The sequence below is a fragment of the Bombus bifarius genome, unplaced genomic scaffold (assembly GCF_011952205.1).
Source record: "Bombus bifarius isolate JDL3187 unplaced genomic scaffold, Bbif_JDL3187 scf7180000007978, whole genome shotgun sequence".
Taxonomy (NCBI): Eukaryota; Metazoa; Arthropoda; class Insecta; order Hymenoptera; family Apidae; genus Bombus; species Bombus bifarius.
In genome coordinates this window covers 2133177-2160847 of record NW_022884363.1, presented here as the reverse complement: position 1 = coordinate 2160847, position 27671 = coordinate 2133177, and the positions used below count along the sequence as shown (strand labels likewise).

Below are 27671 nucleotides of genomic sequence, written 5' to 3'. Positions count from 1 at the left end.
CTCCCGTTCACTTAGTTTAGTATGATGCCAATGGGGAAACCGCGACATAAGTGGATGGTGTCCTGTGTGCTTCCAAGCCCTTCTACGGTTAAGTGCACCAAGGGATGCCGGAGGGTGCAGTCACACCACTACCGACGAGTACGCACTACGAACTTGAGGGGATACTGTGGCCAGACTGGCTGCTGTCGCTTTCTCTGAAATTTCATGTTCACAGAGACGACGACGGAAAAACCGGCACGCTAGATTCCTGAATATTTAATTCGCCTTAGACTCCGGCTCATTCCCCTCTTTCTCTTTCTATATTTGTAAACGAGCTATTCTTCCATATAATTACGCGATTCTTTCGCGCATTACGCTGCAATACGTTTAAAGCATAGTTACGACGGGAAATAAATAGCCGGCTCCGGCCTTATCAAAAAATCTGCTTTATTACCTGTTTAATTTCTCAAAGCTCTTTCTTCGTAATGAACAGCCCGAGCTCGTTACCGTTATGCTCCATTGTTTAACCTCGTTCCTAAATTGAGCGAAAGAATTATATTAATCCCCCTCGGTGGTAACATAAAATTCGAGCGGTGGCTCAGCCAGGTGGAAATTTATTTCTCAAAAGTTTCGTAAGCACCGCGAAAATTATTGCCCGTGAACGGTAGTAACCGTGGTGAGCGGAAGAGACGGAACAAGGACGGGGACGAAGCCACTGTAAGGGTGGAACAGGGGTGAAATCGGATGGTACGCGTAAAAAATCGTCGATAAGAGGGAGAAAGAGTGTCCGTGGGGTGTAGTTAGTTTTTCGCGGCACCACCCGTTCTCTGCCTTTCCTTTCTCGTTGCTTGCTTTTTATCGTCCGTTCACGTGTGCGGAGGAGTACGTATGCTGTCAGATCAAAAGCATGAAAATGCGGGGGAACTGCGGCTGCGTCCGGCAGAAACAATGAAAGCAAATACGGGCAATGGAAAACTACCGGCACAAAAGGACGAAAAAGCGGTCATTGCGAGTTACAAAGGACCACGCGTGGAAAAGTACCGTGGATATCCAGTTTGGGCAAACACCGGGATGAATAAAAAAAAAAAAAAAGATACAGGCGCACACTCGCGAACAGAGACGGGTACATTTCGAAAGAAGAGACAGGAAAGAGCGAGACAGAATAGGGTGCGCCAGCAACGATATTGCCCAAAAACCGCCGACTATGGGTTCGATATATCGGTGATCACAGACGTAACCGTCATATGCTCCCTTTCATCGATGTCCAATGAGCGCCAGGTAAAAAACCGACTGGGAATCGATCGAGCTTGAAAACAACCTCGGAACCTGCGTGCGTGCGAGCGAAAAAGGAAATTCGCTACAGGCTAACCAGGTGGTAGGGATGGAGAGTTGCTTGCCGATAATTACGCGCAATTTGCCCGGTGAAATATCTGTGAAAGGCAAACTAATGCCGGGGGTGGTGACCGACGCCACCTATCGCGTCAATTTGTACCTCTGTATAAACGTTTCCGGGCAAATTTGAACGTTATAACACCAGAGAGCGCGTACGCGTTCCAACCACAAATAACGGATGTCTATTCTCGCGGATTGCAACCGGAGAATACCGAGGTACTTGATGCGGGGAATCACGGAAATATCGGTTCATCGCCGTCCGAGGCTGCGGTCTAATAAAGTAACAGCTCGGAATCAAATGGAGAAGCTCTATTGCGTCTCGACGAACGGGAAGACCCAGATGTTCAGACACGAAAAGGCCGCAGATGCGAGACAGTAACGCGACATCGAGCGTGAGACAATATCGTCGAGACAGGCTGTATCACACATCCAAGGTATTACCTGGCGCGCGATTGAATTTACAAACACGTAGAACATTTATATCGCGAGCAGTCAGATAGATCGAGACGATGCACGACTGTCTAGGTCCGTTATGACGCCTGGAAATCGTGCAATTTTTGAGATCGATGCATATTTTAACGACCGCGCGGGCAACGGGCGCCTGGCGAAGATCGTTCCTTCCACCTTTGCTGCAAGTATGAATTTCAAAATAGCAAAGGTACGTATACTTGTGTCGGCGGGCGATTTCGCTTTATAGTCTCGTAACTTCAGAGATTGATTCGCAGATCATTCAATTCCGAGAAATCGTAATCTCTGTAACTGTTTTTGCTGACATTCCTAGTCGCTCAATTTTCCAAGTTGATTCTCAATTGATGTTGCGCCGTAATCGACGAATTCCAATAAATTTCGTGCTTCGTTTAAGCAATTTCCTTCTGACATATTAGAAATCGATTTTCATACTAATCTGCCGCGTAAAAAGGATCTACCTGTTATTAGCATTCTATTCTCACGTAATTACTGGGGCTCGTTGATTACGATTTCTTCTACTCCGGCTGGCAACAACATCCCTCTCCTCCTTTGACAGAAAACCTGTTTGATCCGAAGAGAATAAAACGAAGAAATCGAATCACCTTTAATACGCTTCATTCCGCATGAGCGATTCAATTTCTGCGCACGCAGCCAACGTACACATAAAGTGCGACACGAACGCGAGTACTTTCGTGCCGTGCGGGCATTTCTGCGCGCGCCAGAGGTACCCGGAGTAATTGCGAAAAAGAGTTATTCCGCTGTCCGGCCGCCTTTCACCGAAAGCACCACGCGCGTTCCCTCGGGGAGGTCGCCATTGACTACACCGGACACATTCCCGAGCATCGAACGTTGCTTTTCACCGAGACGCAAATCTACGATCTTACAAGCAAACCCCTTTCGAACTCGCCACGATCTACGAGCTCGTCCTTCCACGCAAAGTCGCCAAGTGTCTCGAGAACGCTCGAGACTCGTTACCACTGCAAACGATTATCGCTTGAAATATATTAGCGACAAGCAACGTAACGATTTTCGAAGCCGTACGTACCTGCTACGATCGTTACCGTACAGATCTTGTAAAATTGTTGGAAAAAGTAATCGACGCGTTCCGAACGGTCAACAATGGAAACGCCGCTCTTGCGCTAAAATTTAATTAATTACAGCGACGAAGAGAGGAAACTCGTCGCGTTCGACGCAGGGAATCGAAAATACAGAAATGTAATTCATTATTTTGATTACGAGTCGTGTACGAGTTTTCGTGTGCTGATGCACAATGCACCGCGTGTCACCGTAATGGTTATGATTTTTCAAGTGCACGCATATAACGAGTGGGACATAGGCGAAAAAAGAGACAGAAAAATGCAGACGAGCGCACATTTAAATTCCCGTCTTAATTTGCGGCACCGAAACGACAGACGGTATTTCCAATTGAACACACGAAACGACCCCAGGGGTGGATTGGTGGCATCGATACAAATCGTACACTGGCGAACACTCGAGGAACGAGTGCTCCGTGCACTTTGAATCCTCCATCCTCGTGTCCATTATAACTGGAACCACTCTCGCGGCGTGCACGCTCGTATTGCTGGTAATAATTCGTACGTCTGTCTCTAAAGGGGGAAAAAGTGTCGGGGTCCGAAAGAAGAACAAACGACAAGTGGGAACACGTGCAACGATCCCGTATTTGATATCGGGAGTGGCGCGTTTCAGTGCTCTCTCGTCCCTCTGTTGCCTTCAATTTATTTCACCTTTCGTTTCTAAACAAAAGATCATTCTTACGGGACTCCGAGTTTCCACGATCGTCGTTGTTTGTCAGTTGTCCGTACTCGTTTACGGAGTAGACGTTCGTCGTTTGTCTTGGATGCCAGAAATGTTAGGAAAGTAAACACGAAAGCGCTACGAATATGTTATAGAAAATTTAGGAAGCAGAGAAGCTTCTTCTACCGGGAATTTAAATATTTCGTGCACATGGCTGTGACATACGCGCCTGCCATTTCACAGTTCGTTTATTCTAGCTACTGATTCGAGTTACGATATTTTGCACGGAGATGTAGATAGATTTTGTAAAAGACATATCATGAATATTTTCTCTAATTGTTAATCGTCCTTTATTCTAAACATTTAGAAGAGAAATATCCGCTGCTACTAAGATACGATTATTCTACCTCAAAAATCAAATACCTTATTCATCAAAAATATCCTTAGTTCAGCTAATAAATATCCTCTACTTCGATCTCGTTGATTACTGTCGCTAAATCTTTTTGTTAAAACACGAAAACTCAAAACTCCAATAATAGCGTCAAACAGTTAAGTTTCAGTTAATTAAGAGATCGCAATTTACGTGTGGATAGCAGCAAATATCTGTTAATCGGTGTTACGTACATGCACGGAAAATATAAGCCGAAGAACAGGGTGTAGAATTAAAAACAACGAAAAGATAGCAAGACAAAAAGAAGAAACCTTCTCGCTAATTACTTATTCGTAGCAGCGGAACGAGCCACTTCATATTCACGAATTAACTAGTTACAATCGAGTGCGCAATTACGAGGGTCGAACTGTAAAAAATTACCCGGTCACGATTGAAAGTGACTACACGAGCGGTTCGGTTTCTACGTCTGTTTGAGCAAATTGAACGGAGTTAATGAGACCAGGTGCGTATCGTTCGAAGCTCGGAGAACCGATCCTGGGAAAAAGAAGCGTAATCAAGCGAATACCGCCGATTTGCCGCTCATATTCGAAATTGCTGTCGTCTCGTAGCGATTATGTCCGAGCCAGTGATATCGAGAGTATGCTAATTCATGCAGGCGTGCGCGCACAGTGAGAGAATATGGATAGCTTGCAGGAAAAACGAAGAAGAGGAAGGAAGAGGAAAGATAGACAGGGTGGAAGTTGGATTTTCATAATGAGCGTGAAAAAGAGACGGTGTCGGGGCATCGGTGAACCAAACCGGAGTGAAAAAGGGGGTCGAGAAGAGTCGTTGAAGAGGGAGGGAACGTGCGAGTACTCGAGGAGAGGGAAACCAGGCTATGCGCGGTTCCATTGAGTAGGGCACATCTGCCGTGGCGCATTGTGTTGCACGCTGCGCTTCATCCCCGTGATCCGAGCTTCGAACGCGATGCAACCACGACTCGCTGCGACAGAAAAGGGTAAGGTAGAAACGGTGATGAAGAGGAATCGGGGGAAACAACAGCGATCGAAGAAGGAAAGCACGAGCTCATCGAATGACGGAAGGAAAAAAGAAAGAAAGGCAGAACCTCCCCTTTCAGTCTCGTGCCAGACCTTTATCGAGTTATTTCGTCATATCGTCCTACCTGCCAACCAATAAATCTGAGCGAGCCCTTTCACCGAGACATCCGTTCTGATTTATGACGGAATTAATATTAGATCCACCGAAAATATCGTCGATATATCGGGTTACGCGATTACCCCCGGGAAAGCTGGGATGGAAAAAAAAGAAGGTGCGCGCACGAGCCAGTCATCCGGTTCAAAATCGAGTACTCTAGCATCTGATATACCCTATACCTGTGAAATATGCCACGAATCTCGCAAGGGGAGGCCTATCGTTTGATTTATCCCTGGTCGTTCAAGGATTTAAATACTTCAGAGATACGTTCTTTGAATAAAAAAGGTGAACCTCGGCTGCGAGATATTTGAAGTCACGAGGCAAGCTTCGCGAAGAAGAATGGTCTTGAACTATCGCCAGGTTTAGAGCGAAAGAATGTATCGACCTAGATAGTTCGAGTTGTAGACAAACCGTCTGACCGAGGATCAAAGAATCCGTGCTTCGATCTCGGCCAAAAATCCGATCGATCGGTTCTTTCTCTTTTCCACGATAAGAGAGACGCTCTAAGCGACTAGAAAACGTCGTTACGCAGAATAAAACGAAACTTAACGAAGTAATATCGAAGATGCGCATGGAAAATTGTTATCCACCGAGCAACAGGATTTTCCGTTCTCCTGGCTGGATATCCGTTTGCTTATAATCTCCAGTGCATTTTTCATAGCAACGCGTTACGTTACATATTTATGTCACGCCCGATGTCCGACTCCTTTCACGTCGCTGGATATGCAGAAGCTGCACGAACATAGAACGAACGTAGCTCGCGTGGCTCTTACTACGTGGTACCCATTAATAATTTAGCAAGTTGAACAAAAGGGCGGTGCTTGAATTTGATGTTACCATAGTTCTGCTTCCATCTCTCCTTTTCTCTCGTTTTCATTCTCTCTCTCTCGCTCTGTGTGTGCTCATTCCCTTCCTTCCTTCCTTCCACTTGTGTCTGCTCCCTGCCTTCGTTCTGTTCTGCTTTCTGTTATCCATGACTCGTCGTACCCCTTGTATCCCTTGTATCACGATATATAAATCCTTTTCAGAGGCGCGCGTCCACCCTCTTCACAGAAAATCCGGACGGACGGGAATGAAAATGGGAGCTTACACGCGATTACAGACCCTCCGCCGGACCCTCCGGCCAGTTAGCCTACTTTCGAATAACTTTTGACATCGCACTCGACCAAATAAACCGGTTAACAGGACAACGGAAGCCTACTGTTGAATACGCTATGAATTAATGATCCCTCGTCGCGATGAGTTCTGGTTCAACGTTAGAAATTAGTCGAACAACGCTGGGTCGTTCGCTTTTTCAACTGGTCGACGCTTTGATGTTGGTACGGTTCGCTTGTATTACAGACAATGTCACTTCAAAAGGAACAAAAGCAAGTAATTCGTTACTATTTTTTAATTTCCCGACGAAACATAGTTAGAGCAACGTTCTCTAAGAGAATACGTGGCGCAGTCCTTTTGTCGTTTACCAGAAAAACCGATTGTCCGTTCTACCGTGACGCACCTACTAGCGTAACCTTTCTGCTATATCTCCAACGCACTGGCGCAGATGACGGATTATGCCGGTCATTGAATTTTTCAATCATGATGCGCGCTTTGTACGCGCTATTGTCACACAAGGGAGACTAACAATCGCGATCAAAGATCCTCGTATTCAAACACCCGTGATCGTACGCCTTTCACGTGTCTCCGATTTACATGTGGGGTTACGGCTCCATTCGTGGGGAAAATGAAATAATCTCGTTATGTAAATGGACATCCAGCGACACCCACTGTCATTACGTCGCATGACTTGGTCGTGTTTCACGGTTGTTTTCTATACTATCTATTCTTATACTCGACGAAAGTCAAAGAGCTTGAATCATCGACATTTCCACATACCTATTTTCCTTCACTGTCTGAACCTTAAAATCACGATCGCCTTAAGATCGCTGTGGTTATTTACATACAACGATTTCTCTATTAACTCGTACCACTTTCCGATCTTCTTCAAGAGGGAACATCTCATTGACTGTGTAAAATTCTACAAGGGGATTCTATCAAACGCGTGTTTTACTACCTCCATTCAGGCGGCCGGTTAATAAATGTTTCGCGACAGTACAGCCGTCGGCGGAAAGAAGTTAATAGGAACCTCTAAAGTTAATTAAGAAATGATAATAACTCACTGGCCGCGCCGGCATTTCTTATTTATGCCAGGCCTTCCTCTCTGCGTGTAATCGTGCCAGTGGAGGTTGCACGGTCCATCGTAACTCGTGTGACGGTAGCACACGCAGCGAGATTATGACACCAGCTCGTTACTCGAATGTAAGCTTACGACCATTCAGCACGAGACATCGCGTCCAGCCTTATTACGAGTGCAACGCGCGATTCATCGTAAATTAAAGGAACGAAGGGAGCAATCAGCAATCTCGCAATAGACCGACGCCGGAGATAAGGCTGCCTCGTTGAATCTCATTTAAGACCGAGTCTGTCTAAACGAAGTCGCTGCCGAGGGTGACTCGTTCTTCTCGACTCTAGTTACAAATTCCACTCCCATTGTCCAGGGTCAGTGATGCCAGAAAAATACTTTTTCCAGCGATTCCCCCACTCCGATATTCTCGGATATCTTCTTTCCACTCAAATGACGAGACTACGAGAAATAAATATGTAGCGAGTCGTTCGTTGGCCTTACCGAGAAATTTCTCCTGTTGCACGCGTGAGAGATACATATGCATGCAGGTCTCGTCGCGGAGCAACGTCACTGATCGTGCGTATTATATTTTTCTCTTTCCACTCGTACACGTACACGTATTTCTCGTTTTATAGCCGCGCGATCTGACATAATTCGTAATAGTTGGCTATAATCGTCGGCTAGAGATTCATAGTCGACAAATTACTCATTAAATTGCGTTATCTAAATGCACATCGGGCCTCGATGGATACGTGTCGCGATCACTTAGCGCGCAAGATGAATGAAGCGCGCTATCTGTATCGAAAAATAAATTGAAAATCTATAATGAAAGATCTTTCTCAATCCATCACGTTACGTCGGTTACCGAAAGAATGATGAAAGTTTGTTAGCTATTTTTTTTTTTTTTCGAATATTTGTCGCTCCACGCTATACGCGGTATTCTCTGTCTTGTCGGTTGTACGTCATCGAGTGTTTGATCGATTCACGATGGATATCGGTCGCGGGATAAATAAAAGCAGTCTGGTATAAATAAAACCGAACAAACACATCCTTTTCTCTATTTTTCGTTCCACCGGTATTATTCCTTTTGTACCTTCTATTTTGACTTTGTTACACGAACTTCCATTAAGTCTCGTCGATTTAGTGCTCAATACGCTATACCATTCTTGTATGCCCTGAATGTAAATAATTTTTCGGACGAATAATAGACGAAAATTGGTACCCACGATAAAAGTACGGAATTAAAACGCGGTTAACCTTAACTCTCGTTCTTAATTTATATCGGTGGTCATTAATGCGAGAGTATCGATAAGCGGGCGAGTAACAGAGGCAGTCGCGCGTTCTTCAAACGATTATACCCGGACGACTCGCTGATTACATTACAATCGTTCGGAGAGTTCTTGATTACTAGGCAATTAATAAAACCGATAACCGGATGCGGAAAGTCGGTTGGCGCCAATCGCTCAACGATAAATGGCAAATGTACGAAGGACGATTCAGAGAAATCGATAATGAGTTCGTCTCTTTCGCCGTGTACTATTCCTCGCCATCGGTAAACCATGGATAAAATGTTTATGTACACTCTGTGGTATATAACGTTCATAAAGTACGCTTTAAACCCTCTCGCGTTCTATATCGGGAATTTTCAGTTTGCTTCTTTCCAAGTATTTCTCCTTTCGATAATTCAATTTGTTATATTTCCTAGCTCTATCGTGATGTACCTAGCAGACATACTGATTACTTTCGTGAATTAAAAGAGTCGAAAGGTAATGTCGTTATAGATATTATTCATTAAAACCTACTTCGAAGTTTACGATTATTTGTGCCATTTCTCTATTACAAGTAACTTAGTCGATGTAAACGATTAATTTGTATTGTGAAAATTAGAACAAAAATAGAAGTTTATAGAAAGTACAGTTGATCAATGTGGCGTCTAGATATGAGCGTAACGCGTCTCAAAAAAGTGCAGAAAGAAGAGAGATAGAAAGAATCGTTAAGGTGTAGTAAACGATTGCAATGGTTACGTGGGAAAATTTTCGGGTAAACGAGTACCTTTCACACGGAAAATCGAGTAATAATACGATACCATGGACGGTATATTATCTTCCATTAGCGAAATCTCATCGTGCCAGGCCTTAATTATCATTAACGACAGCGAAATCGATAGCGGTCTGTCGGTGTACACGAGCTCGTCAAGTTTCACGGAGAGCGTCGATAAGCTATACGAGGCTGTGGAATAATTCGCAATAAGGCAGAACCCTCAGGAATCGTGCGCTCCGAACCGATTCATGGAGAGTTCATCCTTTTTCACAGACGTGACGCACACGCGTATGTAAATTCCCCCGCGTCTCGCTGCAAAGATTCCTTTCGCAGGAACGAGAAAACGCGGTTGTACAGAAATTGCTTTGCCGTGTTTTGCCCGCGTATACGATTTCTCCCCGCCCTTGTCCCTGCCACTTTTTCCTCTCCATTTTCTTACTTCGGTCACGCAGACACACCGTTTCACGTACGGGTCTACTACATGAATGGGATTCGGCGTCGAGACGTAACGTGACTGTGTACGTATTTCACTTTCGACGGGGTTGCTCTCGAGTCTCGGATTTCACGGCTACACCGACCAACCTGCGATTACTTTTCTTCCGCTCGCTCGAACTTTGCGTTACATCCATTCAATCCGGGGGTGTTATTGAGAATGTACACGCCAAGCGAAAAATACTTTACTACGTCAATGGATACGTATACATTCGTAGATCGAGGAACAGAGAAAGTAGTGTTTTTTCTACATATCGTGTATTTTTTAAAGTAAATACAGTTTGTACAGTTTTTATATACGATTTTCTCTGGACTCAGACCAGCGAAAAATAACAAAATTGTCAGCTTAATTGGTTTCTGATTTTATCTAGCTTTTGTAATGGAATTTAGTTATGAAAGATCTAACGATGAAATGAAATAAAAGTTGGTGTAGAAACCTTAATAGAATATTCGAATAAAAATAGTTTAAAAACGGAGGAAGATTTAACTTTGCCTAAATCAATAACTTCGTCGCTTCTCGATTAATTTTTAATCGTGAATTCTTAAAGATCCGCCTGGAACGAGCCTGTTTCTGTTTCATACTAAATGGATCTTTTCAAGACCATTTAAATTTGCAGACGTTCCGTGTCAAAGAGACTCTAGACTCGAACTTATTTCAAATCCAATAATCAAAAGTGAAAGTGAAAGCGGCACGCAGCGAAATACTCGTAACTGTTCCGGATAGATGGATTTGCACGTCCGATTAAACACTTTCCGAACAACGTTATGGTTCGGTGCGAATGCTGCGAAAGCAACGAATTCGTCATCCGAAAATTCTTCTGGCTCCGCCTTTAAGAGGCAGCGTCGCGTGCTTCGCTCGCGAGAGATGCCGACTGAAATTCTCTCGCAGCTCCGCGTCCCGACCCTGTTCCTTGCAACCACCCCGGCTTCTTCTGCTCTTTGCCTCTGTCGTGGAATATTAATTACGACCACTTCACAAAAGACACCGACCGGAAGTTTTTGCCGGTTATCAAATGCAGAACAGGTTAATTAAATTCTCACCGCTCGCGGTTCGCAAAGGAACGCTACGCGCGCACCCATGGCCCGCACAATGCCGGGGTCAGAACACCTCGAGGTTGTGTTAATTAGGCATACGATGAATGGCACTACATTCATCCGAAAACGCTTCAAATCAGCCTCGTGACTATGTCGTCATCTATCGCGCGTTCGAATCTTCCATCATCACGCGGCAGACACGTTCGCGCATCACGATTATCGCGTATGCTGACACGCACACATTCTTGCCCATTCTTTGACCGCGCCAACTGCCGGAAGTGCAATAAAATCAAATGGAATTACCGACGTATCTAGGTACTTGACTTTCATATTATTTCTGGATTGCACACGGAGGCACGATGTTATTTGGATTCGTTTATTTCTCTTCTCTCTTTCCCTCGTTTTGCTATACGTACCGTGAAATTACAGCGAGGATGTTTTTCAGCTCGATAATTTTCTTTCATGGCTGTCCGATACATTTTGATAAATAAAACCGAACGAACGAGCGAGCGAACGGACGTGGAAAATGTTGCGCAAAAAGTATATTATATAACATAGTTGTTAATACGCGAAGGGTATTTAAAGCGAGCTATTCATTTCCGAAAACAGCACATAACACGCTCTTTGTTCGCAGTTGACGAGTCCAGGAAGTCGCGGAATAATCAAACTAATTAGGCGATACCATCAATGCACGGTCAGCGAGGATTGATTTCCACGGACCTACAGACAAAACCCCATAAGCGTAATTGGATAGAGAATACCACCGCACAGTTTATATTGATCGGAATGTTCACATCAACGATGTAATCATATTTGTCCAGGCATGCTTTGGAGCCCATTTCCATTGTGTTTGCTTAATAATTATGGATCGATTTTGGTATTGGATAATATTGACCCCTGTTCCTGCCACATATCACTTCGTTGCGGTGCATAAACGGATAACGGGCGACCGCAATCTAGTGCAATCTAGATGATAGGCTAAAAATCATGTCGGTATGCTAAGCGCCGTACATTCCCATTTCATCATCGAACATCCACTATCTATCCCCTATTGTGGCGACACGCACGTTCGCCGCCCCTCGGCATCCCAATCATTTTCGATTTTCTACTTTTTAACGTACCAAACCTCGTTTACAAGTTCGTTTATTAGAGGAATAATGTATATAGAAAATATGAACGATACGTTGCTATCGAAACCTGTTCCAGTTTACATGCCGAAAATGATCAGCAAAATTTGACATGACCTGGCGTAGTCGTGTTTACTGAGTCGAGCATGGCAAGTTTTAATTAACGAGTCGAGCTGCGCGAGGGTGTTGCAGAAACCTCCATGCACTCCCCTACACCCACCGTAGTTGATCGCTCTAGAGGTATGTAACTTTATGTACATATATGCTACGATGGTGGCCTATAAACCCTTCAGGGATTACACGTGCAGATGCGCGTAAACCCGCTGCTAGATAGTAGCTGGACATCAGGCTTCAGTTATTTCGTCCATCAAAAACGCGCGGATCAACGGTGAAGATTTTCACGTGCATCATTCCGAATTTGGTTTGCGTCCGTTTCATATCGCTATCAACCGACGTTTCACTGGATCTACCAGACAGTTTCCATCGGAGCAATTTTTTACCTTCAATCACCGACGGCTTGCAAAATGTACAAATCCAAAATCTAATCACCTCTAATTGCCGAGTGGATGCATTGTTCGAAACGATTCGATTTGCTACGCGAAGTTCGGCCGGAAATTGTACCCAAGCGTTGTAATTCTATCTGGACCAATTGCTGTGCATTTCCTACCTTAGATTTACGACGTGTCAATATTGACTGTCAAGCACCAAAGAGTAAGATGCCAATAATGTGAAATTCGTAGGTAGATGTGGTAGATCGTAGAAACTTGTCTATATTCGCTAGCGATTTAACCGATAACATTTGCAAATTCAATAATCGAATTTCGAGAAAGATTTCACGAACTCTACAAACATCCTCTTTATACTCATAGATATGTACGTTTACCTTTTCTATGTATGAAGTTTCAAAAATTAAATTTCGTACATAATAAATTAAATCTAATAAATGTAGTCGAATTTTTGCGCATCACTCAGTATACTCGCGCACGGGTGTGTATCGGCCGATGTCGAACGTCGAAAAGTGTTCGTTCGCTCGGCAGGGAAGGTGTTACACGTATCCCAGGGGCAGCGGTGCATGTCGGGCTAATTGATTCCCAACGACGACGCGCACGTGTCACGCGTCATCAGCTGCAATGTGCATATGCACACGAGCAACACGCGCGTTTTATGTATACGAAGGGTAATTCTGCGAGTTTCGGTCTCGCTCGGTGAAATTCATACGCGATCCTCGCGTGACCGTGATTTTTAATTCATTTATGCCGTAGGTCTGAGATATTCGTCGAGCAAATTGGATTTTTAAGAGCTTAAATCGACACGCGGCACTGTATGAATGGAATATGAATAATCATCGGTTTTTCGTACCGTTGCCGATATTCGCCATTAAAATATTCCGCGTAATATTAACTACGAATGAAAACGAGATAATTTAGCGGAAACTCGTGGTTTCCCGTGTTGTACGGCTCGATGTTTTGCCCGTGTTAGCCGATGAATTAACTGATTTCGAGCGACAAGTGTTTCTCGTTCATGCGTGACTACGATCCACGTTACACGGAGAAGGCACTTGCTAAACGCGTTCGCAAACCACGTGTCCGTTTTCGTGGCGTTATCTTGAATCGTACAGTGTTATTAATGAGCTCACAATGTGAACGGGTTGTGCGTATCCCCGACAGGTATACGATGTAATAATAAGCTATTATCGTTGCGCTTTCATTGTCGTTGCGAGCAACGCTAGAAACCTGACCGCAACCACCTCGTCTCGAGATTCACGAGGAGAGATACTTTCTCGTCGGTTGCCTGCCGGGGTAATCCAATTTTTCTCGTTTCACTTTTTTCATTGGTGAACTTCGTTTCGAAACTTGTAATCTCCTAGATTGAATGTATAACCGCCAAAGGGAGTGCAGGTATACGCGTATATATTTCGTTCGATGTGCAAGCTGCATTTTATTAGAATAGTTCGCTCTAAGTTTTTTAATAGAACACCCTTCCTATATATATATATATATATGTATATACACGATGTATCTTTTCTTGTCTAACGCTACATAGCCGGGAGAGTAACTTTCTTTTTTTACAGCAGAGTCTCGAGTTATAGGAAGAGGTACCGTTACAATAATAAATGCTGGTGAAATTTTCGTCGGTAAAACGTAGATACAAAGAGAAGTATACACGGAACTGACGTAATTTTTCTACAGCCATTATCGCATTATCGGCTTTGAGAAGTTACATGCCGTGTGACAAGAAATCGGTAGAAGTTGCCGCGGGGAGTCTCGAGACAACGCGATCTTTTATCGATTTCTTGCTCGCGTCTTCTGCTTAACAAGAGAAATTCGAATTCAAGCTTACAATAGAATCCCCGGCCAAAGGAACCTGCGATAAACGAACAGAAGGGTCTTCATGGCGAATAAACACAAGCAACGGATAGAAAAATGTAATAAATATAAAGCTTTACAGCGACGATAGAAGACACGAAGTACAATCTCTCTTTAAGCGGATCGGTATTTCTCGTTTCTGTAATATCCTTTTCGTTTCCCGAGCGAAAACAAGCTATCGAAACACGGAACGTGATCACACCGTCCGCGTATTTTCCACGACGACGTTGAAAATCTCGACTTAAATCATTTAACAGGAGGTAGCGACACACGCGCGCGTTAGAAGTGCAATGGCAACTTCAGTAGCCACAGCGGCGTTCTATCTCGTCGTTTTCGACTCCTGCCATATTTTGCCCTTTCATTAGGCGACGAAAGCCACGTGATTAATGGAGTTCCGTTACCGCGCGGTTTTCATCACGACGCCCCGACAGCCACGTCAGTCAGGAGTTTCGTGAAGCGCGATACAAACGCGTGGAAACGGAAAGGTTTAACGGATGAAAAGACGAGGGAAGGGAATCGCGCGATCGTTCGCGCGAATCGTAAACACGTACATTTTTGCTACGGTGAACACCGTCACCCGCCGAGCGTGACTTTGCAAAACGAAAAACGCAGGGAAAGAGAGGAAGGTAAAAAACGACAGAAACAGAGGAGGGTTAGCGAGGGGCAAAAAATACGAACGAATCGTGCGTAGAAAAGAGCCGCGATGTTACGTGTCAATGGATATCGTTCTAATGAAGAGAGCTCGACTGATGCACCCATCTTTGCTCGGGCAAATCCTCGATTTCATAAAACGCCGTCTTATAAACGCGTCGACGCGCGTTCGGTGGTTCCTCTACTCTCTGTGAAATCAGTCACGACGACAGACGCAGAGAGTCCGCGTGTACCACGTTTTCGCGTAAAAAGGAAGAGACGCAAATGCTGAGACGCGGTCGTGTGCGTGCGTGTATCCGTGATACAAAACACTTTTGTACGAATCTGCATCGGCAGCTATATGATCCATGCGCGAGCGACCTCGACCCCTCCGGCTCCTTTTCACGAGTGCACATAATGCGATCTTATTTTATTTTGCGCCTCTCCGTTATCGTCTGCGTTCGTATAACGCCGCCGGCTGGCGTTCATGAGAGAAGAAGGGGAGTCGAACAAGGAGAAAAAAAGGAGGAATTTCCGTCCCTTTTCCAGCGCTTCCTCGTCTTCGCGCAAACGAAAGTCAAGTAGATTTTTCACCGACGTTCTTGCGCTTCTGTGCAAAACGCACAGTACGTTCACGCGCTCGATTGTGCATTGATTTGGGGGCAAACGTTGCCGATATATTTCTTCTACTCGATCGGGTGGTGCGGAATAAAAGTGCCGTTATATTTTCCAGAATTGACGCATGACAGGCGTAATCGCATTAGTGGTAACGAACGATAGGAATATATGGAATACGCCAAAGGAATTCTCTGTAACTGGGTTAACAAGTCGGAACTTTATACGATAGAACAAAATTAACTTACGATATTACGAGCTCCATTATATTCTCATTATCTTATAAAAGGCTACTTGCAATACCCTATTAATCGAGCTTCTCTGCCGGTAACAATTTTTGGAAGTAAATAAATTCGTCTTTTTGTAAGATACTATTCGAGAAATGTCGACACGAAAGTCGATATAAAAGATGATCGGCGTATCTACTCGGTGCTATCGGCGCTAGACATCGCGAATCGCTATCGATGGAACAAAGCGCATAGATAATGAACGACATTCGCGACGGGTTGGATCGTTGTCGATTGCCGCGCTCACCGCAACGATAATCGAGAGGTTAACGATCGACGTGACCGAAGGTATTGCGGAAAACGTGACGCGTTGCTATTGATTGTTACGTCGGCGTTGTTCGGAGCAACACCGTGCGTATGCCAGAAGAAGATGGATACAACGTGCGAGAGCGTATGCCGCTTGGCCTCGACCCTCCACGTAACAAATTGTTTATTGCCACATGCTCGACTCTCACACCGTACGGAAATGGGGTTGGGTGGCCGCGACGCCGGCCTCCCAAACACCCAATGCCAATCTTCGCCCATTGCCGCAGCATACGTTGTTCCTTGTCCGGGGGTTGCTGCAGTATAAACGTAAAATCGTGCACACACGCGCGCGCCTGGCTCATTGGCGTAGGGATACGGACACCAATCCCAGAGGGTTAGACAAGTTCGTAACTGCGGTCCGTTACAAAAATTCTAGAAGAGATCGTTGTTTCGTTCCTTTTCTTTTTCCTTTTCTTTTTCCTTTTCTTTTTTCTGCTTTTTTCCCTTAATATAGACGGATCACGCGTGGCTGCCAGAGGCTCATAATACATATCTGGAAGAGTGTGTTCTCGTATCCGTGCGCATACATACACGCATGCGTTCCTTTTCTTCTTTTGTCCGACAGCGCCGGATCCCGAACGTGGAGAGATCGACCGGACCAAGAATACTACGAAATATTCTTCTTGTGCATCCAGATATCCATGTAGGGACTTTCGTACGGAGCGGACGCTATTACGAACCGGTAAGAACGTCGGCGTACCCGAGGCATTTGAAAGATTTCAATTCCAGCGACGGCTCTCGCGGAAGAGACAGGAGTAATCGTCGGGGATCAGGTATTCAATATCGGGGAAGACTGAAATAATCGTGTCGAACGAACGACGCTCCGACACACCAACTTTAATTCAATCAACCGTCGAGTTTCTATCACGATTGATCAATATTTGCTGCGCGATAGTTCCCCGTTATGATTTTCCGTTTTCAAGTTTTCGCAGCGACGACGTTACGGAGCGCAATGTACTCTGTGAGACGTTAGCATTTCACAATGTCGATCTCCGACAATTTCTGCATGAGCAAGCATTTTGTGGTTCCATGCTGGTTTGACAAAAATTCGCTCGATACTCGGTCGATACAAAATGGCGAGAAAAAGGAAGAGAGAGAGAACGGCGGACAGTTAAGCTGGCAACTTTGCTCGAGGACCCTCGGTAAGGAAGTTTGAACAAACGAGCGTGTATCGGCGCGTGAGGTTGCGGTAAACGCGCGTTCGCGTAGGCTAGACGTTCTCCAGCGTGAAATAGGCGGACGAAGAGGCGGAGATCTTTCTTTGCTACAAGAAATACGACGCTGAAGAAGGCGAGAGGACAGCAACAGGAACAGCAGCAGCAGGAAAGGTGGACTCGATTCACCAGACAGTCGTTATCTTATTACTGATATCGCATCGCTGCCGTACGCGTCTCGTCCCGGTTTCGCCCCGTGTCCTGAACAAATGTTTGCGCCACACTACCGCGGACAGATAGTGGTGCAAACCGGTAGACTTCCTGTTTGCCCTTGAGTGTGCTCCGGTGCAAAGAACACGTACACAACGCACACAGCTTGCACGACAAACGAGGACAAACGTAGACAAACGGGGCCACGATCGGCCCGTGGTCCCTACTCCCTACTGCAACTGGGCTATTTGGGTTAGAACGAGTTATCGCCTTTCGGAAGTTTGCACCTAGTTGCACCTTCCGAAAGGCTTTCCGTGCGGTGCGCGCTGAACCTGCACTCTCATAATGCATTATCTCACAGGGAGATGTGTGTTGTACGCGAGCCAACGACGCGGCTAGCTCTCTCGGTCTTGTCGGATCGAACTTGGCATGTTTGCGTTCCTAGTTACGAACAACCACCGTTACGAAACAGTTCGCTTACCGTTTCGTCAACGTCGTTAACGGCAAGGCTGCAATTGATGACAACAGGCTTCTCGGAGATAAGACGTTGAGCTTAACGTTCTGATATGTATCTTCGATCGAGAAAGTTGATCTTTGATTTAACACTTTGATAGACTTACGACTAAGTATAAAGGAACATAAGACAAAGTACTATTTATGATTAAGTATTATACAATACCCAATTCCATAATTTGATAATTGTATCAAAAATTTAACGCACCGTTGCCTCAAGATAATAACAATAAAATTGTAGATACCGTCCAAAAATATTTCCGCTATAGAAAAAACAAAAAAAAATAGTTTTATCGCGCGGATAAACTAAGCCGCTTTAACCACTAGAAAACAGCAATTTCGTTGAACATGGTGCTTCAGCGGAGAGGATTCGATGCCCTCCAGTGAATACATATTCAACGATACATTTTTAAAAATATTCTACGAGGCTCTTTTAAACACCGCCCTCGTAACGTAATGTCGATAGGGGTACGCGTGGTAAATGAACGCTTTCATAATGGGTTAATACAGGCGCATACATAACGCGCGCCACGCATCGCAGTAAACGTTCTCGTTACCTTGACGCATATCCACTTTCGTACAGCCTGAGATAACGTAGGCAGCTTGGTAACGGAAAAGCGGTCGCGGTGAGTAGTTTATGGCATGGAAATGGTATTAGTCCCGATAAATATAAAGCATTCCCCGGGTGGCGCGAGCTGGAACATGGTATCGGCGCGAAAGCGTATTTCGCCTTCTAAGACAAATGATGTATCGCCCTTTAGGAAATATATCAGGCGTGAAAGATATGACGCGCGTGCTAGATGAGGAAAGAAATTCAATGGCAGAGCATCTCACAGGCTGTTTCATCGACGCTGCATGCCAGCCTCGGTGAAAGATCGATTCGCGGTCTAAAAGCATAAGATTCCTGAACGAGCACGCAGACGGCACCAGGTTTTATGTAACACTGTTACCATTACGGATGTTAGGTGGCTCGAAGATTCTATTGGTGGAACCGGATCGCTTTACTGTCCAAGCGGTACAAGCCTGACGCGCTTCTACGTTCTCGCGCTGAACAACTCGAAATAGCAATGTAACAGGCGTGATGGGTAAACGGTCGCGAGACTATTTGGAAAGACGCCGAGATACAAACTGTCTAACGAAGACGGGACTGACCTAAACAACTGTTACTGCGTCCAACGACCAGCGGTCTCGTAGTCGAACAGGTGCTGAGAGAACAGGTTCCTAAATTAAACAACCTCGATGCCAGTTTGGCGAAGTATCGGTTCGAAACGTACCTATGTAACATGGCTACGATACCTAAACGATTTGAGCTGTTTCTGCGATCTCTAAACGGAAGAATAAATAACATCGTGTAGGTAGTAGTAACATTTTTTCTCCGTAACAGGACAGAGTAGTTAAAACACCGAGCACTTTACTAAACAAGCACGCTTCTAATTATTTGGAGCAATCTACTCCGGATAATGGACTCTTTTCGTTGCACGTATGGAACGACAATGATTTCACCAGGTACGAAAGAAACGAAACAAAGAAGTTTGACGTATTAATGGTAGGGACGAGTAAAGTAAGACTTACTCGGGCGATAATAACCGATGCCGGCTAGCGAGATGCCTGCGGCCGATATAGCCTCGTTTATCGCGAAATCCCTATAAAAATGTTTACGAGAAAGCCGAGTCCCCTGACGGCTGAAATCGACGTGTTAATCGCACGCGATGCTGACAGTACTGTGCACAAAATGTGACTGTAATCTCACGCGCGTGATCACTCGACGAACAGGTCGATTATTCATTATGCGCCTCTGAGCTGTTTCAACGTGACGATGTCGTGCACGCAATTACTCCTAGGGGCCTCGATAAATATTTTGTTCGGGCGAAATTAAGGTTTCGGTGTGCCACGATGCTGCACGTTACGAGGCCTGGTTAAAGTGCCGTAGTAAATTGCGCCCGAGTATGACCCGGTGTCATCGTTCGTTACATCGGACGACCTTATAATTGCTCCGACGCGGAAAGAGACGCTCGTCTCTGCTTCCTCTGTCGGGGATGGTGGAACAGCCCCTAATAAACGTCTCGGTAAATATTCCTCCCCGGATAGAGTGTTTCGTTGCGTGAAAAGCGTAGGATCCGTTGTCGAAAGGCCAAAGGCCCAAGAGTGGTTGTTCGATCGAAACCGGTAGCGGTGGTGGTGGTGTCGAAAACGAGGCAGCGTTGAAACGCGAAAGCACAGGCCAACGAGGCTCGTTCCCGAATCGACAGAGAAATTTTGATGCGGCTCGCGCGTTTGTTTGTTCCGCGAACGGCCCGGGTAATTCCTAAATAATTACGCTTTTAATTAGGTAACGTTGAAAACGGGTTGCTAATTTTCATTTAATTTCTGCCTTGTAACGGGTTCTATTCAAACGGTGCGCCCAGCAACCGTGCGTTGGAAAATTTATTATCGCGAACGCACGTAATTGAACGTTCGCGAATATTTCACGAGATATGCGAGCAATTTTCCCCGAATCCTTAATGAAAGCTTATTAACTATTATCGTGGCCGTAAATCCAGCTGCGTAGTTCCTCGAATATATTGAGTCATAGAGGTTCGTGCATCACTTCACGAGCAGGAAACGCGAAAGAGAAACGAAGAGAAAGAGAAAGACAAAGAGACAGAGACAGAAAGAGATATGTCGCGCAAAAAAACCGTATCTAGCAGCGCGCCTGTTTCTCTACGTTTTAAATCATCGTTCTGCTAGGAAACATCGATTCCAATTGTTCTCCATGGACGCGGGTTATGAATTCGAAGCTAGGAAACTCGGAAAATCCGAGCGTTTCCTGGCGAAAAGCAACGAGACGAAAGTCGATATTCGAATTCGTAACAGTTCTATACTGGCGTGAACATTGTGCAATTCTATCCCCTGGGTGATCGTTTCGTGCGTTCGTTCTTCGTTCTGCATCGGTAAAATCCGTTAATTAATTCACAAACGCACAAAGTGAATACCAAATCGTCGCTCACGGATTCCTGCTTGTGGTTTTATCCTTTCACGCGTTACAATGTACCCCGATGGAAGCAACGGTTGCAACTGTGCGCGCGTGTGAGAAAGAGACCCGAATAGAATATCGGAGAAGAAAGAGAGAGAGAAGGGAAGAGAAAGAAAGGGGATAGTCGTTGCTCCGAAAATACGCACTTCGGGAATACATCAAAGGCAGGAGCCGGACGTGCATATTCACTCGCCTACGTTAATTTGATTGTTCTGTTTATTTCTGGTAAATGAAATTAAAATAGCTCTACTTCTCTGGGGCCCTGCAGTTTCGGCGACAACGAACGAGAAAAGAGGAAAGCAGGGAAAAAGGGTGGGGGTGAAAAGGGAAAAAGAGAGAAGGGTGGACGCGGGGCCGGTGGTAGCTTATTGCGACTCCACCTTTTTAATTAAAGTTTGAAACTGAACTAGCGCATGCAAGAGGGTTCCGTGGCTCCGAGCGAAGAGGAGTACGGCACATAAAATAGTCAAGTGTAGCTTTCTTCTCGGCCGAGCACTGTCATCCTGCTTGTTTGACATTCTTGCCATTATAAAATGAACACGGCACTACATCCGCGATGCCCTTCATTTACAAATGAAATTCGGGAAGTTTAATCATTTTACAACCCGTTCAAAGGTATCGTCTCATTCATCCGGTTGTAGCAAAAATTTCACCTATCACTCTTTTGGAGGATTCGATTCTTGTTAAATATAAAATATGTGGCCTGAAATACATCTCTTAGAAAGTAGCTTCTTCCTTTTTATGTTTATTAGCAACTGGATATTAATAAATTCATCATACAACGGTACGTTTTCTTAATGAAAATAGCTTTTTATCAGGTCGTAACAAAAAATTTATCTACTTGTTTTTAAACGATATTATCATTATTACAATACCTATATATAAAAATAGCTTCTCGATATATTTATATCTGTATAATAACTGTGTATAACACGCATCATTAACCCAGGCTCTATATTACTTTGTTTTAATTAATCGATGAAAATCACGAGTTAAATGAACAATCGTTGCGTCACAACGACTATTCACATGATGCATGAATAAGTGCAACTCGCGCAAGTGTCCCGTATCTAATTCACCTTCATAAGCTTTATAGCGGCATTGTGTTGCAGCCTGGAGCTACCATTAATTTCGTTAATGGTTAATCAATAAACAAGCAAGTCACGAGCATTGCTCTAGCAACGGGTAATACGTGTGTTCCTATGGTTTTGGCTGATCATCGAGAAAGAGTGGGAGAGGAAGAAAGAGAGAAATGGACGGGAGAGGCAAGAAAGATAGTAAGTAAACGGTACGTGTGCCCGGGACGAGAGAGCGTAAGAAAATAGGCACCTGTTCGGGCCACTGTTGTGCAGATGAGCGTTTGAACGCTAGGAAAATGAGAGACGGTCGAAAAAAGGAAGCGAAGGAACCAAAGACGCGAGAACGAACAGGAAGAGAAATTATCGCGGAAGAAACGCTATTTGTTATCAGTCCGAAGTAATATAATGGCTCATATGGCCGTTGATTGATGTTGCTACACTACATTTATATGCTCTGTTCAGGCCGATCTATATTCAGAGGAAGCATAATTTAACTTCAGCCCTGTTCTTTGTTGTTGGAAAACGTGGCTGTGGTGACGAAGAAGAATTATACCCTTCGATGTCTACCGAAAGTTTCTTTAAACAGCGCGAGCGAGTGAGAAGCACGCAGAGCGGCACAGTAAAGAAAAACGTTTTTAAATCCACGCATTAAGCGAAAGAAATTACTCTGAAAGAAATAACATTACGTTGCGAAATTGTTTCTTCTATGCACACGTATACGAATAACCGAGGCAAGAATACACGCACCGGGCGATTTGAAAACGCATCATTCAGCTTGCAATTCACGTTTCCACGACAAAGAGAAGCAATTTTCGCCGGACCGACGGCAATATGGACGTAAATACGCCGATTACGCGCGATTAATTATTTATGCGGTGGTCGCTTTATTATCGGTGCAAAACGCTTGTAACTGGTTGATTGTGCAAAACTGTCGTTCCACGGAACGCGCGTGGTATTATCTCAGGAAGATTGCCACGTCGAGTTGATGCGTGTCTAACCTAGTGCAGGAAGAAAGTACACCAAGAGAGATTCTAAACCAACACGTGAATGGATCGCGATCGTAAGAACCTTCGAAGGAGTCGTTGACATGAAGTAGTTTATAAGTAGAATGACGTGCATGGTATACACTACTGCATTACGCGAAGAGAATCGCTTATCGCGAGGAAGCAACCAGTGGTGCAGTTTCCACGTGGCCTTATGACAGTTACGTTTCGAAACGATTAATATCAGCTAGCTGTATGCGTGAACGGGGACATCCTCGTTATACCTATAGATGCGAGTTGAGAATGGTGTACGGACGTTACCTTGTCTCTTAGTCGCGACGCGCAGCGAGATAAGTGTACGAAACAGTTGGTAAACGGTGAAAGATAAGAGAAAACGGAGACTCGAACTTTTCTTCGTAATTCTTCTTGTTTAGAATTGTATACGTAAGCGGGCGGGGAAAGCTAGGAGTTTCTTAAATAAGCGAAACGTGTGTTGGTTTTTTCTGGTTTGTATGGTTTTCTCCGCGCTTCTGTGTATAGTTAGCGATGTATCGATTTGTTTTTACATCACTTTTCTGGCATTATTTTTACGATATTTTTATTTTTGTATTTTTACCCAAACAGTTACAAGATCAATGATTTGTTTTATGAATCAAAAATGAAATTTTTATCATTTATTTATGGAATATGTTTGAAGAAAGTATTTTTACATCTCGTGCCTTCAGTTTCTGGTTCAAAAAATTTGAATGCTCTACACTTTTTTTTATCATCGAACAGAGGAAAAATTATTTCGAGGAAAATATCTCTGAATAGAATAGCAGAGTTGGATTTTCCGTACTAATTGAACCTCCCCTATTTCCTCTATTTAAATAATTACTGTTTCGTCATAATTCTGAATTACTTGAAAATTACCGCATAGAGCTTACGTAATGATTTTTCGTCTCATTATTATAAAACGAATTCGTTGTGTTTAATATACAGAACACGTTTCATTTTTATTAATACATAATTTAAAAAATGAAATAAAAAAGAATATTCTGCTTTCATATACGTTATTCAGTCTAGTTAATATTTTATGCAACATGCTATTTGCATCGTTGCATTAAAAAGAATTGTTCGATAAGCAGTTATACGAAAAAGATATACTTTTCAAATAATAGCGCCATTTTTGTAACCTATGTGATTGCGAACTGCACTGCTGTCGCCTGAATTATGATTATAAATTTCTCGTTCCTACTGCCTTCTAAATCGTCACTTTTTCTTAAAAACTTTACATTTTTAATACGTAATTTGCATTCGGACTAGAAAGGTTCGTGCTTTCTTATAAATTCACAATATAAATATATCTCATATATGAAATACTAATAATATTGACGATAAAGGATTTACAAAGCACCGAGATAGAACGTATACGATTGTCAAATGGAGTATACAGAGAGTGCACCGTGTATATCTATGCCGAGTATGTCACCGCATACGAATACGTTACACGTCCTAATATACATGAAACGACACACATGTACTCACGCGCGCTATTCAAACGGAAGTTCAACTTTATCGGTCTAAGAATATTGGCAGGAAGGTAAAGGAAACACGTCGCCTCGCGCGCGATCAAGAATTCTAAACCACGCGTCAGAATCGAAGTCTGTCGAACTGTCAGTAACGATTGGAACTATCCTTCCTTTACGGGACGTGTTCCACGCGCACGTTCGAAACAATTTCGAAGAACCGAAAGCGAAGAAAGTGAATGAAAATAGGAAGTAAGAGAAAACACTCACGTTTTTTTGACAGCAAAAATAGCCGGCGTGCCTTGCGTTTTCGTGTCGCAGGATACGCTGAATCGTTGATTTCGTCTTCCTCTTTCCTTGGTGCACTGTCTCCTTCGTTGCGTCGTAAGGATATGAAGTATCACGCGCGTAACATGAAACTTCGCGACATGACACCGCACAGAAATCACTAACAGAAAACTGCGAACGATTCACGATCGACGAAATTTCGTCCTTCGTAATGTTAGAGGTTAAGCGTGCGAGTACAGTTTTCGCGCGTTATGACGAACGAACGTGGGTACGGCCAATCGACGAAGGCAATGCGTACCCCTCGCGACCCCGTGACGAACTGAGGATCGCGCTGACGGTACAGCGCCACCGTGACCCGTGGAGACACCGTAAACTAAACTTGCACCCGTATATACCGTCTGCCGTGGGCCCGCACACGCGACTAGTAAATACGAAAGGAGTATCTTCGAAGTTCGGTAAAGTTGTTCGTCTTTCGCATTTTCATTTCGCGTGACTCGATTTATCCGATCGTAAAGTGCTAATCGAATTGTTTGACATTTGTAATAGTGCCGTGATACCTTCCTTCAAACTCTTCGAGACAAGAACTAATCAAACGTCAAAGTGTTGACAGGGGTACAGTTTACTTCTGTGAGTACAAACAATATTTATAAAGACACCGCTTTTTCATGCCCAATGATGTTTTCGACGATATTCGAGAATATATGATGATATATTTGATTATTGTAATTGATGTATATAAGCTACATATGTATAGGTTGTATATGTAGTGATTCTTGTAAAGTGACGCCATTAGAGAGATATCGATATGAGCATAAAAATTGATCGATATGGTATAGATGGAGAGCGTAGACACCAGATTACAATATTGTGTCAGATCTTTTATACAGTTGCATAGATCTTGATAGATTAGGACAATAGAAAATTAATTTTTATTTCTTTAGAAGACATGATATATATTGTATCTGAATTGCTGTTCGAACTTGCATATATCATAATTTAAACATAATTAAATAAGTTTGAAAATGTACAGCGTTACGAACATGTCACGAAAATAACAATATACAATATAACCTACGTGCGCAGTGTATATATAAATTAAAAAATTGATAAAAGTAAGGTTTGATTTTACGATACACATAACCTTAAAAAGCAAATAGTTCTTATACGTCATGCGACGTATCTCTGCAAAACAACAATTTTGTACATGTATACTTTTCTCATATATCTTAAAACTTTGTAATAACCGTATTGGTCGCTTCATGAGGATCACTTTATACATCTATCAATTCGATCATAATTTCCGCTGCTTTTTGCCATAAAAATTCTACAATTCATTGGATTTCAAAATTCGGATGTTGTGTTTGCAACGTCTACACATACATATCGACCATTTTTCTTCTTTCTATTTTTATCCTTTGCAACATCGAACAGTACCATACAAGTTTACGACTGACCGTAGTTTTTCATCGTGTTTTTTTGGTTCCTCCTTTTTCCCCTGTTGTGTTTTCGTCGTTTCGAATGAATTTGAGTTACCGCATCGCTTCTCTACTACTCCGTTTCCATGACTGTAACTTCGTATATGAGAGACTATGCCGCACGTACGACTCCTTGCACGCGTTTTACGATTCACGGTAGACCCCGAGGTCTGATTCGGTTCGTCTGGCGCGACGAATGTCAAACGTCGACGCGAACATTCAGCGGCTCTGTAGAGGAACGAACGGAGCGTATAAGAGGATTCCTTTCAAAAATGTATCCTTAGGGCAGCTTCTGTAACGGATGTTTTGACATATTAAAAATGAAGAAATATCAGATATGAGTAAAACTCACTTCATATAGGAATTCAGACTAATATACGTACCTATACATTGTCAAGACATCTTTACTTTTAAATTCTCTTCATATCTTTATCCCTTCCTCTAGTTCTTTTGTAGTCGAACATAGGAATATTGATTATACACATTCATATCTCTTGTTTGAACGATGATATTAGTCATAATATATGATGATATAAGTATTGTACGTAAATATTTGTTTTTGATATCGTTTGTATAATCTTGCAATAATTAATTAATAGAGTGTGAATGTTTATGCATTTATGAAAAATTTAAAGATACAACAATATGTAAGTAGAAGTGAAGTATGTACTCGTTATAATATTTATTTATCTGTTCATTGAGTATTTTAAACTTGAACGGAGCTTTATTACTGTTTACACGAATATATTTACATGTGTAAATATATTTTTTCCAACTTCGATAATTACATATAAGTGGAATAAATTTCTGCATAGACGCAATTTCTTCAGTTACATTCAAACAGATATGAATCTGATAAACATTCTTTAATACCAATATAAAAGCCTTTAAACACTCTGTGTAATACAAATTTTTTTTTATGCGATTTATAAAAATTCTTACGATTTAAAAAAGAGGTAAAATCGAATTCCGGTATTCAGCTGCGGTGTTCACGCTTCTGATTGAGCGTCCGCCTCCGATATGTCGGCGAGCGTCGCGGCAATGCGATTGTGAACAATATTGCATGTCCATGAATCAAGCGTACCCATTCGAGATATTGCTCCCTATTGCCTTCTGTATGATAATGCATGCCGATAGTACGAAATCACTTCAGAGAATCAATCAGCAGACGTGTCGTGAGCATCTGAACGGAGTATAAGGCGTACTT

The 27671-nt window shown here is 43.4% G+C and overlaps 1 protein-coding gene across 2 annotated transcripts in view; it reads right to left on the bottom strand.

The window, feature by feature from the left end:
* LOC117204507 (discoidin domain-containing receptor 2-like) overlaps positions 1-25321 on the bottom strand; it is a 165349-nt gene extending 140028 nt beyond the window's left edge. Inside the window, exon 1 of one of the 2 annotated variants that reach the window (XM_033441972.1) lies at positions 24972-25321. The gene's annotated coding sequence lies outside the window, so the exon portion shown is untranslated. Of the gene's footprint in view, positions 1-7338; positions 7446-24971 lie in introns of those variants that run through there. The other variant, XM_033441975.1, reaches the window with a different exon arrangement.
* Between the last annotated feature and the right edge of the window lie 2350 nt (positions 25322-27671).